General features: G+C 50.2%; 1 long non-coding RNA gene across 2 annotated transcripts in view; it reads right to left on the reverse strand.

Annotated features, from left to right (window-relative positions):
• Positions 1-7,934, reverse strand: part of LOC109293720 — a 30,329-nt gene extending 22,395 nt beyond the window's left edge. Inside the window, exon 1 of one of the 2 annotated variants that reach the window (XR_002096375.1) lies at positions 7,749-7,930. This is a non-coding gene — a long non-coding RNA (uncharacterized LOC109293720). Of the gene's footprint in view, positions 1-7,748 lie in introns of both variants that reach the window. The other variant, XR_002096376.1, reaches the window with a different exon arrangement.
• Between the last annotated feature and the right edge of the window lie 4,787 nt (positions 7,935-12,721).

Consider the following 12,721-nt stretch of genomic DNA (forward strand, 5'->3'; position numbering starts at 1 on the left):
CAAATAGGGCCATTCTGTAGCTGGGGATGGTGCTTACCATTGCCCCCTGGTCCCTGGAGAGGTTTTCCACACCCTGCCCTTTCCCCTGCACTTACCAGCTGGGTGCTGTCTGTGTGTGTCTGCTCCTCACTCCCAAGCCACAGCCCCCAGTCCTGCTGCTGCCCCTCACTCCTGACCCACAGTACCCCGCATCCTGCCAGGGTGTGCAGGGACCTTCCCTCCCCAGGCTCCAAACCCCACACCCCCCACAGTCCCCACACACCTTCACAAATACCCCACACACACATTTCAAAAATTGCATCTCATGATTTGTGCGCCAATCTCTTGCATTCATATAGAGTTCGTCTCATGATTTTTGGCACGGCGGGGTTGGCGATACTGCAAACTTGATACAGAAACCAGCTCGGTTAAGGAGGTATTTGAGCACAAGGTTTCCAACAACACAAGGCCACCTCACGGCTGGGCTGGGAATCTTTTGGGTGCATGTTGCTCACTGCGTTAGGCTTCATGTCCGTATGAACCCAGATCCTGGCGCCAGGCTCAGACATGCAAACTAGTCGAGAGCAAAGAGACGAATGCTGCACACGTGAGGCTTTGCTTGCAGCAGCCTGGCAGGGAGGGTGGAGGTAGCTGCTTGCCACACCCCAGAGATCATCTCTTCACATTCCTTGACATTTTCTATCCATGCTATTTTCTACCACATAAAACTGTGGTTTCGACAGAAGCGGCGGTTATCGAAATGGCCGACTTTCCTGGGGAAGGATTCCATCGTCCTTGAAAAAAAAATGGAAATGACCAAAAAACCCCACACCCTAAAACCAAGCACTTTTTTTTTTAAAGATACATTTTTCAGGAGACTTTTCCCTGTTTTCTCCTGGCCCCAAAGCAGGAGACGTTAACAACCAAAAGCTGCTTCTGGAGGAGTCCAGGACTTGGGGAATTTGCTTGGTGCTGTGGGGAGACCCATCCCATCCAGAAGTGATTCGCAGAGCTGAGCGTTTCCGCCCCTTGGTCTCAAGCCTCAGTGCTTTGCTGTGGAGTCCCCAGTAACCCGGAATGGCACGTTTCCACCCCGGGAACAGCGTGACTAAGCCCTGGTGCCTTTTTTTTTTATTTCAGCAGAGCTTTTGGAGAGCGATTCCTGAAGCTATTGTTTTGGGGAGCTGGGACACGAGTTTTAATAATGAGGAGGATTCAGCGCAGCTTTTGAAGTGGAAATTCATGCAGATTTGGAGCACGGACGCTCCCAGCAACGTTCGGAAAAGCCTTTAACATTGCAACAATTTAATAAAGAGAAAAGAAAATCATTACTCCCCTTCCCAGCTTGATCTCCGGGGCTTTAGCCTGGGATCCTTCCTGTAACTTTCCCTCCTGATGGCCCAGCACCATCAAGATGGGGAGTTCCCTGGGGTCGAGGCACAAAAGAGTTTGCAATCAAAGCCTTGCTTAAGAAAAAGAGGCAGAGAGAGGGGGGATTAAAAAGAAATTCCTCATGTAGGTTAGGTGGTTGGGCTTTGTGGGAGAAGAAGGAAAACAATGAACACAGGAGAATCCATGCTCGCTGTTTTAAATCCATGCAGCTGTTTTCTGGCTCCTACCCTGGGGGTCTATAAGACAAGGCTTGACAATCACCTTGCTGGGGTCGGTTGACCCCAGTACTCCTTCCTGCCATGACAGGGGGTCGGACTTGATGATCTGCTCAGGTCCCTGCCGACCCTACTAACTATGAAACTATAAATGCCTGGCTGTCTATGGTAAGCAGGTTTTCTCCACCCTGCTATAGCTACTCAGGGCTCCCTGTGCTCCCAAGGGTTGAGAGGAGAGAGGAGGGAGCCAGGGTGGCTTAGCTGTGGCCTGACTCTCCTCTTGCACGTACCGAGATAACACCACGGACTTCCCGGCCCCTTGCTTAAGGGAAAGCGGGACTGGAATAAGCAGTGGCCTTCGTACACTTGGACACAGCCCCCCTTCTGCTCCCCATAGTTTTCAAGTGCTTTTCCCCACCTGCTGCTGGAAGGCATGCACCCCTGGAGTTGTGCAAAACCAAATGGAGGGCAGGACTCACTATCCAGCCAGCTCTGGGGAGAAACCCAGCGGGCAGTTTAAATGCGGCCAGGGCTGCAGCCCAAGCGGTAGGCTGAGGAGGGTGGGAAAATCATTAGCAAAGACATCGCCGCTCAGGTCCTGCAATCGTCTTTTAAAATCTATCCGTGTCAGCTGGTTTCACAGTGACGGTTTAGATGTGAACTCAGACCAGGAACTCACATTAGGCCCATTTTAATAGTTAAAGGCCTTAGCGCACATGAAAGGCCCCTAGGGGTAAGATTTCCACAGGTATTCCAGCACCGGGGGATGCAGACAGAAGCCTTGTGGGGTTTTCAATTTTCATTGCAAGCAGTGAAAGTTGGGCACCTAAACTCCCCTGAAAACTCCCACAGGGCAACAGCTTGCATGTACATCATTCCCTTGGGAGATCCAGCCCTGAGTGACGCCCACAGTGGGATTTAGGTGCCAGCGGGATTTAGGTGCCAATGCCCCTTCCAAAGACTTTATCCACTATGTGCAGTTTCTGTTTCCATGTAACATTAAGGCAGCCTGGGAGTCTCGGGGGTGGGAGGTGGGGTTCAACAACAGAAGTTTGCAACCAAGCAAATAATTCGTAGGGAACGGTTGAAAACTGCTTTTTGAAGGCGTTGAAAGGGGTGGGGAGGGAGCCTGTTAACTGTGCCCTGCCTGAACAAAGCCAGGGAAGGTGCAGGAGGGACAGAGATTAACCCCGCAGCATCCGCACAGGATCTTTGTGGGTCCCTAACTTCCGCCAATAATGCTGCGTTCCAATAAAATCCTTCCGACAGGCTGGCCGGCTGGCAGGAGGGAGCAAACAGCACCCGCAGCATCTGGAAAAAAATATTGCAGAGCATCTGTTTAAAAAGAAATGCAAAAAATACAAGCCACATGGCCTCTGTAAAAGCCATTTATGGGGCTTACCTCCTTGTGCCAAAGCAAGCCCGGGTTGCTGACACAGCTGAAAAGCTGCCCCTGTCACCAGCCAGAGATGACTTTTGTCTCCTTCCCTTCTGATATTATTTACCTCGCACTCAGCTTGAAGTCCCCCAGGCGAGGATGGAGCCCTAGGTTTCCCCTCCGCCCTCTCTTCCCCACAAGTTATTCTTTAACTTTCTAAGGCAATTGCCCTCTCTGTTTACCGGGCCAGCAGTGCCAAAGGAGAGGGCTGGGGAAGAATGTTTATCTGCTGTCAGTCTATAAAGCAGCATCGCTCACCCCCGGGGTCACCGGAGGGATTGACAACGTAACCCAAAGCCTTGGAACGGGCCCTGCCCTCCTTAGAGAAGCATCGGGCTGTCAGTAACAGGGCCATAGGTTTATTCAACTGAGATCTCCCGATCTCAAAAGATAATCTGGGAATAATTGGGATTTAAGGAACTGGTGGGAATCTGATTTTTTCGCTGCACTGCCATTCACGAAACAGATGGACATCTTATTTCTCTCTAATTTGATGGGTTTTCTTGACAAAAATGGCAGAGGTTGCACTTTGCTACAATAATAACCTGCCACTCAGCCTTTGTAAAAGGGGCTTGTGTAGATTTCTTCTTAATTAGAGCGCGTCTCGCTATCCAGGAGGGGCTGGGTGTGCAGAGGCCGGTATTTGCAGCCGCTTCTCTGCGTGACAGAAGCTGGGGAAAATGGAAAGGGGGGGACACAAATCCAGGGGCTTTCACGTTTGTCACTTTTTCTTTTTTTTAATTCTCACTGGAAAACTAAAGCTTGGGCTCAGAGCACATTGTGTGGATGATAATGTATTCATGGCTTTGCTTCCTCTTCCCCAGAAGCTCTCTGTTAGCCAGGGAGGCAGCCCCGTGGCTGTGCAACCCTTTTGAACCACTTTCTGGTTTGCAAGGGAAAAAATGTTGCTTTGGCAAAAACCCCCACAAAACATCTGTCCCTGGCCCTGTCATTTCCCTCTCCACCCAGTGAAGAACATCTTTGTGCAGGTGTGCACATGGGTTTGCTTTCTCTCCATCACACCAGTGGAAATCAGGAGTCATTTTCTAGATCTCAGTGGTATGAGTCAGTGGAGAAATGGGTCATTTATTTTGCTGCCACACTCTCAACCAGCCCAAATAGTCAAAACTCATGAGCCAGGCACTGAGCTGATGTGGAGATGGCTTAAAATTCACCAATACCTTTTGTGTTCATTTATTTACCTAGGTTTGAGCCTTTGGAGGAGCAAGGAAAGGTCATGCTTTCATGCTCTTCTCTCCAACCAGGAGGGTTTCCAACTTCGAAAGGCGAGATTCTCACATCATCCCATGACTCCTGGAGCTGGGGGTTGCATTGGAGAGGGATCCTTTCAGGAGAGTGGCATCACTGCAACTCACTGTAGCAAGTAGCTCATCCGGTAAGCCTAGGAGCAGCTTGCAAAGTGAGGCCAGTCAGGAGGAGGGGCTCCTGGGTTAGATATACCATTAGCTTCATTTTTTCGTTAGAGTTTCTCTCTCCTTTCGCTCTGTTCCCCCACCCCGATATGGAGTGACCCATCTTCATTGCATGTATCCCATCAAAAAGGAGAACACCACCAGGTGACATGTCTGACCAAGTACATTACTTTCTTCACTCTTGCCTCAGTTTTCCTGTGTTTCCCCTTATTTTTTTTCCCTGGGATTCTTCTTTCTGCTCCTTTCCGTTCGACAGCCAGCCTCCCAAACCCGACAGCAAATCAACTGGACTTTAATTTAGCGCCAGCATATGTGGCCCACAGAGCCAGTATTAATCTATTTGTACGGTTGTCTCAGCGGGGTAGCTTCGTCCTAGGTGGTCTCTGCTGCTGCCTCCTAGTACTTGGGAAGGGAGAAAAATGCTTCTGTTGTTTTCGATGGGAAGTCTCATCTCATGGCAATCCCCCAAATGCGCCAAAGCACTTTCTGTCTGCGCACATTTCCTGTATCTGCTCTGGGCTTTGGGGCTTGGTTTTTTAATGCAACCCCTGTGATTTTTGATGGAGTTTAGTAGTGAAAGGGTAAGCCATAGGCCGTTCCCTTCAGCTCACACACGGCACCCTCTCGGCAATGCTGCAGTGCTGAACTTTGCAAACTTCTGGGATCCGAGTATTTCAGTGGGAGAAACACTCCACACTCGACCCCTGTGCTCCAGGTGAGGCCGCATCAGTGCCGAACAGGGTGGAAGAAGCTCTTCTTTTGCTTTGCACGTGACACTTCTGCTAATACAACCCAGTATGCTGTTGGCTTTCCCCACCAGTGCAATGGTACCCTAAGTTCCTTTCCTGTTAAGGAGTTTGGGCTTTGACACATTGGTTAGAAGGTATTTAAGACTCTGCAGGACTGTCTTGATAGGTTTGCACTTTAGCCATCAAAACCACATCACCTTATCGTGCAGCTGGCTTGCAGTCGGCCAGGATGAAGACAAGGCAAAGATCTCTAACTAGCTGGAGTAGGTAGGGGTAGCGGAAAGACCTTGGTTACTTCTAGTTGAAAGACTCACCTTGGCTATCTGGTTATGGTGGCACTGTATATGAGATTAGGTGAAGCTGAGGTCCTGGTAAACCTCTCTGTGTGGGGGGCTTGCAACTCTAGTTTCACCCTGTGGACATTTCCTTCTGTAATTTAAAACCCATGCTTTCTTCAGAGGACCTTGCTGGGCTAGGATCTTAAATCAGGATCACTCAGATCTAGAGCTAACACCCAGGTCCTCCCCCTCCGGGATCAAGCTACGGCTTTTTCAAATCTATCTGCCATCTTCTCAAGCCATCTTTGCAGGGAAGTCAATTGACCGCTCGCTTCCAATGAAAAGAACAAAACAAATCTCCAGTGACTTTTCTTGCAAAAGGGTGGAGGTCTTTACAGATGAAGAAACAAAATTTGAGCTCCCCTCCTGGCATGACAGCAGCCTGTCCTTAATACCAAGCCATGTGCTAGGCTTCGGGGCTCTGTCCATTTTCCAGCAGGAGAAGCATCTGCAAAACAACCCACCCCCCCATCAGCACAAGGCAGCCTTGTTGGCAGTCTCAGGATGGCATTAAGTGATTAAACCTCTTTCTTGTCCCCTAGGAGAAAGGGCTCATGGGGAAGCATGTAGGAAGCCCATTGACCCTGGCACTTTGCAGCTCTCTTGCCTCTTCCGTTTGAGATACAGAGGTCCCCAAAACGGCACTGCGAGTGCCACTGCATCCAGTCTGCCCCTGGGCCAGACCACAGAAGACTCCCTCCTCTGATCTTTGGATCCAGCCCCGTTCAGTGCGAATTTCTTTTGAAAACCAATTTGAAGCCAACAAAACACCCTGCTGAGATCAGTTTGGTTCAACTTTTCGGCACCCAGCCCTTCGTCTCCCTTTCCAAGCCTGCAGGGCCAGAGGTGTGAAACCCAAACTCCCCCCGCCCTGCCCAAGGGAAGTTGAAGCCCAGGCCAGCCCAACTCCCAGCCCTTTTTTGGGGTTTTTTTTTGGCAAATGCAGCCTTGCCATGTCTGAGAAGGAGCCTTGCTGCCAGGCGGCACCTCCCAAACGGCGAGCGTACCAATGCGAATAATTCCTGCTTGATTTATTCCTTCCTAGCTATGAAGTGGCATTAAGGATTTAAAGAAGCCTATCTAATAGAGTGCTGGAAATTATAAATCAGTGGGGCTTTGTAAAGGTTATTACTTTAAACAAAGGGGATGCTGAATGGAGCCAATTAAATGGCACCTGAATTGATAAACAAACTGGTTATTGTAGGGAGCCCTTCTCCAGATCCCCCCGCCTCCTCCTCTTCCTCCCACCCCTTCCTCCGGAGAGGCAGTAATAATGAATAAGGAGCAAGGCCTGTGGAGAAATTTACATGTGATTGGAGTTTAATGGGCCGCAACAGGCCTACCATCTGATCGCCATGGAAACCAATCCTTTCTCAAGATTTTAAACAGTCTGAAATGTCCTTTTATTGTCTGCTTAAAATGTGTCATGTGAGCCCAACGGGGTGGGCACTTGTATGTATCAATTTGTTTCTGTCTCAAGGCATGCCATTGCCAGGCTATGAATATATGTTGGGGGGGAAGAGCCAGGGGAGCAGGGACAATGGGCACAGCTGATTTAGCATCCATGGAGACCCTGCCATACTATGCTCAGGAATGGTGACATATGGTCCCAGCCTGACCTAGGCAATAGAGTTACAATAGGCAGCCACGTTGCCCCGCACAAGAGCTGGGGGGTTTCCTTTTTATTGCTGGCTATTCATCCCACGGCCAAGTAAACTTTTTCCAACGCTTTCGCGCGCTCTCTCCCTTTTTTTTTTTTATTTATTTCTTTTAAACCCCGGCCGTTGCTCACGTCGGCCGGGTGAAAGGGAGCAGAGGCTGGGGGCGGGTGGGGGGCGCGGAAGAGAATCGGGAAAAGAAAGTGCTCTTCACCTCCGAGAGATGTTTGCTTTCCACTTGATTAGAAACCGGACGGCGGTAAATATTGGAGCTGGGTGAATGCCGGGGGTAGGGGACGGGGTCCTCAAGTATTAGGGCTGGGTCGGCCCATCTCATTGCCTCCCTTGCAACAGCTGGCGCCGCATACTTCAGGGGAAAGTGCAGGAAAGCCACGGGGGACGCCAGTGGATCAGTCATCTTCATGCTCGGTGCTAACCTGCGCACCAAACCCAACCAGCTCCGGACCCCAAACAGGCCTTACGAGGGAAACTCGAGTTGCTGCCATTCTCCTATAAGCATCCCTTTCTTTTTGGGCTCCTGCTTACCTCTCTGCTTCCACCCCATCTTGGGGTCATGAGCACTGAGACAGTCCCTCTCTGGTGGAGTTCACGTCCCCTTCTGCTCCTGCTTCCCCGAGCACGCTCGGCCGGGAGTTTTACCAGCATGAATTATTTACAGCAAGTGGATCTGAAGGTCAGACGCAGGAGGCAGAGCAGAAATAGCACGTTACATTTGCGTTAGGCATGTGCCCGGTCGGAGAATTGGAGCCGTACGAGGCGATTGCTCTAACCAGCCCCCACTAGAGGAGAGGCTCGAATATCCAATACCCTGGGAGAACTGGTTAGGCTCAAGCCAGGGTGGCAAAAGACAATTTAGGAAGGAAAATAAAAGAATTGACTTCTCGAAACAAACTAATCCATCAAGGGAACTAGGAAACCTGCCCCACAGGCAGGGAGAGGGGAAAAGCCCGGGATTCCTTGCAGCTGAATTGCCCAATGTAATATCATAGGTTTTCTTTCTTATTTTATTTTTAAAAAGGGGAAGGCATTTTTTTTTCCCTTCTTTTTTTCCCCCCCTCGAGCCAGGAAACTGCATGTGATATTCAGAGATCAGTCAGTATTTCACAGCTCTCTGCCCCTGCTCCTTCTTCTGCTTTTAAAGCCATCTGGCTTTTTGCTTTGAATCTTGGAAGTCAGCCTTCGAAGGGGAGCATGGCAGGTTGGCCACATCCGCCTTCAGCTCTGGGATGCTGGTTCAACTGCAGCCCTGGTTTGTGGTGAATGGACTTTATAACCGCTTTCTGGCTGTTTGCTAGACTGCCACAAGACCTGCTGTTCAGGTCTTAGCTCAGCTCCCAGTAAGTGTCTGCTGCGGGCATCAGCATCCTCCGAAGAGTTAAAGGGTGGAGACGATGTGGTCTGGAAAGGTGCCTTTCAAGGTAGCAGCCAGGCCTTTGGTGGGGTGCTGTGGTCTGTCTGCATGAGTTGATCCCTTTGTGTGTGGATCAGTGGGGCTTCCACTGCACTTGTCTGGGGGGTGTCTGCCCTTGAGCCAACGCCTCTGGGGAGGATCACTGCATCATCACCATTCAGGCACGTTGCACAGCCTCTTTGGCTCTGCTAGTTTCCTCCATTTGGGGCTCTTCCCTTCCTCCCCCAGAACAGCTTTCTGATTCTGCTTCCTCCCTTTTCAGCCCCCCAAGTGAGGACTTGCTCCCTGTCTGCCAGCAGAGGCAGGAATGGGGCTGCCCAGCAGGGCTGGGTTTGGTCCAGGCAGCCCATCAAGCCTGTGTTTTTCAGTGCTTAACATCTTGCATTGCGGCGTTTGCTCGGCACACGGACGGAGGCTTCTGCAAGGCACCTCTCGCAACCCGCTTATAAATAGATGTCATTGGGAAAATCTTCAAGCCGCGTAACGATCCTGTTTTTAGCACTGCCACATGCAACTCCCAGTGGCACAAGGGGAGAACTCGTGCCTGCGGCAAAAGAAGGATGGAGACATCCTCCGAATTGGGAACACTGGTGCTCTGGTCCCAGCTTCCACTGCTCGCTCCTCCGATGAATCGTGCTCTCTCATTCTGCCTCAGTTTCCCCATCTGCTATGAGGGGACAATGCTGATACACTGATAAGCCGCTTGCAAAGCCCTTTGCAGGGGAGCACGTCCCAGTGTTCGTCCCCTCTCCGTGTGGCTCGGACCATGCTCCTGTGTGGGAGCCAAAATGCACTCCAGTTACCAGTGAGCTGTGTATCTGCTCCAGCCCTAGACGCTTCAGCTTGCTGTACAGGGGGCATGAAAGAAACAGCCAAGGCCAGCCCGCTAGGTCAGGAGCACAGTCAACCAGCTGCATGAGGACCTAAGGGTTTGACCACCGGGTGGGGGGCTGCGAACAGGTGCCCCGAGGGGAGAGCTTGATTAGCTCTGGAGATCGCTGCTGGCAGTTCATGGCAGAGTGGTGCACAGATGATTAAGTGCCCTTTGCACGGGGCCTTGTCTACACTGGCCAGCTAATACAACCCTCAGTCCACATGTCTCCTTGCTGGCACGGACCCCCGTCTACTCCAAGAGGGGCCTGGCCACAAGGAGCTCACTGCGCAAGTGTGCTCCTGATTTCTCCAGATGCTGTACGCAGGGCCTCAGACCAGGAGCTGGAGCTAAAGGTCTTGCTAAACCAGCCAAGAGCTATAAACACTTGCACATGGGGCCCAAGACAAAGAAGAATTTATAATCCCAGCCAAGCCCTTTATTCCTTTTTTAAATTACAGCTACCACCTACTGACAGGCTTCCTTCCACTGCCCTAGCTCTCTGCTAAAAAAAAACAACAGAAACAAGTCCATGGTGCAGGTCTTTTATACCAGAGCCCAGCAACAAGGCTGGAGTGGGTGGAGCAAAATCCAGGACTCCACCTCAATCACCATCCTATAAAAAGGGGGCTTCCAAATCTCACTTGCTCTTAATTACTAGAATGAATCTAGGTCTGGGCCCATTAGCAGCTTCTGTTTGCCCCAGTCTCCAAAGCAGCAGCTTCTGTGTGCTCTAAAGAAGCAATCTCCAAAGAAGCTTCTGTTTGCTCCCTGTTAAAAGTCCAAAGGAGTGCTTTATTAATAACATCGAGGTGGCATTCAGGAGCTGGAGTCATGGACCAGGACTTCGATGTGATAGGGGCTGTACAAACATGTGGCAAAAACAGGGTCGCTTTCTGAAGAGTGCAAAAGGAAACAGGGAGGGGGGCATTTTTTACTATTGTAGTTCCAGGCTCTCCTGGAGATGACAAACTTTGTCCAACTCTGTCTGAGAAGAAAAAGGTCATGCTTTAGGAGTAAGGGCACATTTATAAACACATTCTCCCAGGCTAAAAATGATGAATACATTAGATAATACAGGGTTAATTATTGTTATAGATCCCAAGAGTTCAATAGCTCTGAAACCACCTACCTTTGCGCCATCCAGCAACCATATCCTTGGCTGCTCACGTTTTATAAGGCAATAGGAAATATGCCCTTGATGTGAGGCATTATGGGGGAAAGTCAAAGAGCATTGTTTAAACACCTAGTTACGCCTGGTCCTTGAGCTGTATTGGAGACAATAGTTAACTAATTGGGATGCTGAGCAATGGCTTCACACTGCTTGTTGTTGCCTGCCAACATGAAGGAAGTTTCAGGTACTATAACCTTAGTGCTGGCATTTGACTCCACCTCCGAGCTCTGTGGTTTGTAGCCTTGGTGGGTCAACGCATACCCTTCAACCTAGGAGAAATTATGCGGGTGTGAGCTGGGGAGACACAAGCCAGTGGGGTTTACTGTTTAGCTTCTGCTCCTGTTAACCCGTGGAACTCTCTGCCACCAGGTCTCCAGCTTAGCAAGCTTCAAAATGGGCTGAGATATTCATTTGATATCCAGAGTTACAATGAAGCCAGGACTGGAGAGAAAAAAGATGAAGGGTGTCAGAAGGGCTAGAGACTCTTCCATGTCAGGGCACAGACTGACAGCTCGCTGATGAAGCTTAGGAAGAATTTTTCCCTGCGAGCAGACTATTCTGCTGCTTCCTCTGAAACTAATTCCAGCAGGATACTGGATTAGAGGAACCATGAGTGTGATAGCAAAGCAGTCCCTAGGTTCACCAGCAGCCCCCAACAGTCAGGGGACAGGCATTTTCATCCAGGCCCGGTGGGTCTGGAAGAGCACGGTTGCATTTATCGTAGCATCTTACACTCACGCTGCACTGGGGCAAAAGGCTACTAAAGAACTGCAGCCAGGAAGCAGAAAATTCACCCCCTGGTGCAGGAGCTTGTGAGGGCTTCTACCTGCCCAATTATGCTTGCCGGGCACCTGAGGTGCCTGCGTAAGGGGCATATAGCTTGTAGCCGTGCTGGCCTAAAAAGCAGAAGAAGGCACAACTCTTGTGCTAGAGGCGATATCTTTTATTAGACCAACAAAAAATAGTGAAACAAAATTACTTCTTTGCAAGTTTTGAGATCCTGCTTCCCTGCATGGTTTCGCAACAGGGTCAAGAAGAGCCTTCGAGGAGGAAAAATAAAAGCAGCCCCTTTTCTAGGAGACCCCCATCCTCTTGTCAGCAAGAGCGGGGCAAAAGCTGCAGCAAATGGACTGGCTGCTCTGACACCGGTGCTTAAACAAGATGCCTATCCCATGCTCTCGCTTTCTCTGTCCTGGGATGCCTGTCCCCTTGCTGTTGATTAAAGTGGTGTTGAGCAATGTAAACCCTTGCGACTGGCACTCTTGCCTTGCCCGGCATGTGCATTCACCTATTCATCCCATTCAAGCCGCTGCACCATGTGCAAGGAGAGGTGCGTGGGGACGGGGGTGTTACATGTCCCGAGATCCATGCTAACAAGGCCTTGCCTGTGCCCTAGCCGTCTGGATGGCAGGCTGTTGCGAACCGTGCTTTTTCCTAATCTGATTAGCCTGAAGTAGCCCATGTGAAGGGAGCTCAAATAATTGGCACAATAAAATGCAGGGTCCCGTTGGGCGGGAGGGACGGGAGAAACAGCTCCCTTCATTCAGAGGAAGTGTTTTGCGTGACAACAGTCCCAGTTCCAAATAAAGATGCTCTCCTGAGGGGGCAAATAATAAACAGTATTTAAGAGGATGCTTGAAAGAAAGATTAACCGCAGGCCCATACAGCCGGCAATAATAAGCATCTTTTTATCTTGTGGCTTAAGGTCGAAACACAGAGCGAGGGAACAGAAGCACAGGGCTAGGCCCCTGAACAGCCCAAATTAAACCTGGAGAGGGCTATGGAAAGGAAGCTGAAACAGCGTGAAGCAAACAGAAAAAAACAGAGACAGAGGGGCAGGCTTTTTAGCAGAGGCTCCAGAGCTTCCTTAGCAGCCTTGTTTCCAGGTTTAGTCACCTGCAAAGTGGCACCGGTTGAAAAAGGGTCCGTAATCCGATTTAGTGAAATCAAAGCAAGGAGTTGTGCTGGACACGCTGATTTAGGTCTAACTCGAGTTTGTTTAGGCTTCGCTGGAGTGGATCATGGTTAAAAAAAAAAAAAAA

Source organism: Gavialis gangeticus, unplaced genomic scaffold (assembly GCF_001723915.1).
Source record: "Gavialis gangeticus isolate Ggan-Ray unplaced genomic scaffold, GavGan_comp1, whole genome shotgun sequence".
Lineage (NCBI taxonomy): Eukaryota > Metazoa > Chordata > Crocodylia > Gavialidae > Gavialis > Gavialis gangeticus.